Consider the following 4,498-nt stretch of genomic DNA (forward strand, 5'->3'; position numbering starts at 1 on the left):
GGGCTGAGACTTAAACAATTCACGTGCATAAGGCTGTTTTGGGCGTTGAACTCCAACTTTTAATCCTTTACTGGCGCTGGACGCCAGAATTGGGCAGAGAACTGGCGTTGAACGCCAGTTTACGTCGTCTATCCTTGAGCAAAGTATGGACTATTATATATTGCTGGAAAGCCCTGGATGTCTACTTTCTAAAGCAATTGGAAGCGCGCCATTTCGAGTTCTGTAGCTCCAGAAAATCTACTTTGAGTGCAGGGAGGTCAGAATCCAACAGCATCAGCAGTCCTTTTTCAACCTGAATCAGATTTTTGCTCAGCTCCCTCAATTTCAGCCAGAAAAATACCTGAAATTACAGAAAAACACACAACTCATAGTAAAGTCCAGAAATATGAATTTTTCCTAAAAACTAATGGAAATAAACTAAAAACTAACTAGAATATCCTAAAAACTATATGAAATTAACCCCAAAAAGAGTATAAAATATCCGCTCATCAATCGAGAATCTCAGATGATTAGCCGTGCTGTGACAGAGCATTTGGACCATTTTCACAAGAGGATGGGATGCATCCATTGACAAGGGTGATGCCTCCAGACGATTAGCCATGCAGTGACAGCGCATCAGACCATTTTCCAGAGAGGATTAAAAGTAGCCATTGACAACGGTGATGTCCTTACATAAAGCCAGCCATGGAAAGGAGTAAGACTGATTGGATGAAGACAGCAGGAAAGCAGAGGTTCAGAGGAACGAAAGCATCTCTATACACTTATATGAAATTCTCACCAATGATATACATAAGTGTTTCTATCCTTATTTTCTATCTATTTATTATTTATGTTCGAAAACTCCATAACTATTTTATATCCGCCTAACTGAGATTTACAAGGTGACCATAGCTTGCTTCATACCAACAATCTCTGTGGGATCGACCCTTACTCACGTAAGGTTTATTACTTGGACGACCCAGTGCACTTGCTGGTTAGTTGTATCGAAGTTGTGAATGAAAAACGATTTATTAAGATGTGCGTACAGAGTTTCTGGTGCCGTTACCTGAGATCACAATTTCGTGCACCAAGTTTTTGGCGCCGTTGCCGGGGATTGTTCGAGTTTGAACAACTGACGGTTCATCTTGTTTCTCAGATTAGGTAATTTTCTTTTTGTTTTATTTTCAAAAATTTTTCAAAAACCTTTCAAAATTTTCTTATCTATTTTCGAAAAAAAAATTTTTAAATTATTCTATGGCTTCAAAACTTTCAAGAATGAATTCTAGAGTTTCATGGTAACACGTTGAATCCTATCTGGCTGTAAAGCCATACCCAAACTGCTTTGGGATTGGTCTTCAACTAATCACCACAATGCATGTAATTCCATCCTAAAGCTGACTGGCTATTAAGCCATGTCCAACCCTTTGATTGGAGCTTTGGGCTAATACTGAAAGATTCCTAGAATTCTTCTTAAAGATTTTGGAATCCTTATTTTTCTTTTTCACACTAATTTTCGAAAAATATAAAATAAAAATACAAAAAAATCATAAAAATCAAAAATATTTCATGTTTCTTGTTTGAGTCTTGAGTCAAGTTGAAAGTTTGGTGTCAATTGCATATTCATCTTGCATTTTTCGAAAAAATTCATGCATTCATAGTGTTCTTCATGATCTTCAAGTTGTTCTTGGTAAGTCTTCTTGTTTGATCTTGATGTTTTCATGTTTTGTGTCTTTTCTTGTTTTTCATATGCATTCTTGCATTCATAGTGTCTATACATGAAAAATTTTTAAGTTTGGTGTCTTGCATGTTTTCTTTGCATTAAAAAGTTTTCAAAAATAAGTTTTTGATGTTCATCTTGACATTCAAAGTGTTCTTGGTGTTCATCTTGACATTCATAGCATTCTTGCATGCATTCATTGTTTTGATCCAAAATTTTCATGCATTGAGTCTTTTTCATGTTTTTCCCTCTCATCATAAAAAATTCAAAAATAAAAAAAATATATATCTTTCCCTTTTTCACTCATAAATTTCGAAAATTTGAGTTGACTTTTTCAAAACTTTTTAAAATCTAGTTGTTTTTATGAGTCAAATCAAATTTTCAATTTAAAAATCTTATCTTTTTCAAAATCTTTTTCAAAAATCAAATCTTTTTCATTTTTCTTATTTATTTTCGAAAATTTTAAAAATATTTTTCAAAAATCTTTTTCTTATCTTCATCTCCTAATTTTCGAAAATAACATCATCAATTAATGTTTTGATTCAAAAATTTCAAGTTTGTTACTTGCTTGTTAAGAAAGATTCAAACTTTGAGTTCTAGAATCATATCTTGTGATTTCTTGTGAATCAAGTCATTAATTGTGATTTTAAAAATCAAATCTTTTTCAAAACTAATTTCAATCATATCTTTTCAAAAATATCTCTTTATCTTATCTTTTTCAAAATTTGATTTTAAAATATCATTTCTAACTTCTTATCTTCTTATCTTTTCAAAATTGATTTTCAAATTTGTTTCAACTAACTAACTAACTTTTTGTTTGTTTCTTATCTTTTTCAAAACTACCTAACTAACTCACTCTCTCTCTAATTTTCGAAAATATCTTCCCTCTTTTTCAAAATTTCTTTTAAATTAACTAATTATTTTAATTTTTTATTTTAATTTTCGAAAAATTACTAACTTTTTTCAAAAACTATTTTCGAAAATCACTAACGCTGTTTCAAAAATTATTTTCGAAAATTCTCTCTCTCTCTTATCTCCTTCTATTTATTTATTCATCTACTAACACTTCATCTCACCCAAATTCGAACCCCCTCTTCCATCTGTGTTCAAATTTTTTCTTTTTCTTTTCTTCTACTTACACAGGGACCTCTATACTGTGGTAAAAAGGACCCCTATTATTATTATTTTTCTGTCCCTATTTTTCATATGAGCAGGAGCAAGGACAAGAACATTCTTGTAGAAGCAGATCCAGAACCTGAAAGGACTCTGAAGAGGAAACTAAGAGAAGCTAAATTACAACAATCCACAAGCACCTTTCAGAAATATTCGAACAGGAAGAGGAGATGGCAGCCGAAAATAATAATAATGCAAGGAGGATGCTTGGTGACTTTACTGCACTTAATTCCAATTTACATGGAAGAAGCATCTCCATTCCTGCCATTGGAGCAAATAATTTTGAGTTGAAACCTCAATTAGTTTCTCTGATGCAGCAGAACTGCAAGTTTCATGGACTTCCATCTGAAGATCCTTTTCAGTTCTTAACTGAATTCTTGTAGATATGTGATACTATTAAGACTAATGGCGTAGATCCTGAAGTCTACAGACTCATGCTTTTCCCCTTTGCTGTGAGAGACAGAGCTAGAATATGGTTGGACTCTCAACCTAAGGATAGCCTGAACTCTTGGGATAAGTTGGTCAAGGCTTTCTTAGCTAAGTTCTTTCCTCCTCAAAAGCTGAGTAAGCTTAGAGTGGATGTTCAGACCTTCAGACAGAAAGAAGGTGAATCCCTCTATGAAGCTTGGGAGAGATACAAAGAACTGACCAAAAAGTGTCCTTCTGACATGCTTTCAGAATGGACCATCCTGGACATATTCTATGATGGTCTATTTGAATTAGCTAAGATGTCATTGGATACTTCTGCAGGTGGATCTATTCACCTAAAGAAAACGCCTGCAGAAGCTCAAGAATTCATTGACATGGTTGCTAATAACTAGTTCATGTACACTTATGAGAGAAATCCTGTGAGTAATGGGACGCCTCAGAAGAAGGGAGTTCTTGAAATTGATACTCTGAATGCCATATTGGCTCAGAATAAAATATTGACTCAGCAAGTCAATATGATTTCTCAGAGTCTGAATGGAATGCAAGCTGCATCCAACAGTACTCAAGAGGCGCCTTCTGAAGAAGAGGCCTATGATCCTGAGAACCCTGCAATAGCAGAGGTAAATTACATGGGTGAACCTTATGGAAACACCTATAACCCCTCATGGAGAAATCACCCAAATCTCTCATGGAAGGATCAACAAAAGCCTCAACAAGGTTTTAATAATGGTGGAAGAAATAGGTTCAACAATAGTAAACCTTTTCCATTATCCACTCAGCAACAGACAGAGAACTCTGAATAAAATACCTCTAATTTAGCAAACTTAGTTTCTGATCTATCTAAGGCCACTGTAAGTTTCATGAATGAAACAAGATCCTCCATTAGAAATTTGGAAGCACAAGTGGGCCAGCTGAGTAAAAAGATCACTGAAATCCCTCCTAGTACTCTCCCAAGCAATACAGAAGAAAATCCAAAAGGAGAGTGCAATGCCATTAAATTAATCACCATGGCCGAACCTGTAAAGGAAGAAGAGGACGTGAATTCTAAGGAGGAAGATCTCCTGGGACGTCCAGTGATCAATAAGGAGCTTTCCTTTGAGGAACCAATGGAATCCGAGACTCACCGAGAGACCATAGAGATTCCATTGAACCTCCTTATGCCATTCATGAGCTCTGATGAGTATTCATCTTCTGAAGAGA

The 4,498-nt window shown here is 34.8% G+C and overlaps 1 non-coding gene across 1 annotated transcript; it reads right to left on the reverse strand.

Annotated features, from left to right (window-relative positions):
* Positions 1–3,435: 3,435 nt before the first annotated feature.
* Positions 3,436–3,543, reverse strand: LOC112726059 (small nucleolar RNA R71). The gene has a single exon (XR_003165128.1). It is a non-coding gene; the product is annotated as a small nucleolar RNA R71 (small nucleolar RNA).
* Between the last annotated feature and the right edge of the window lie 955 nt (positions 3,544–4,498).

This window comes from Arachis hypogaea, chromosome 11, assembly GCF_003086295.3.
Source record: "Arachis hypogaea cultivar Tifrunner chromosome 11, arahy.Tifrunner.gnm2.J5K5, whole genome shotgun sequence".
Lineage (NCBI taxonomy): Eukaryota > Viridiplantae > Streptophyta > Magnoliopsida > Fabales > Fabaceae > Arachis > Arachis hypogaea.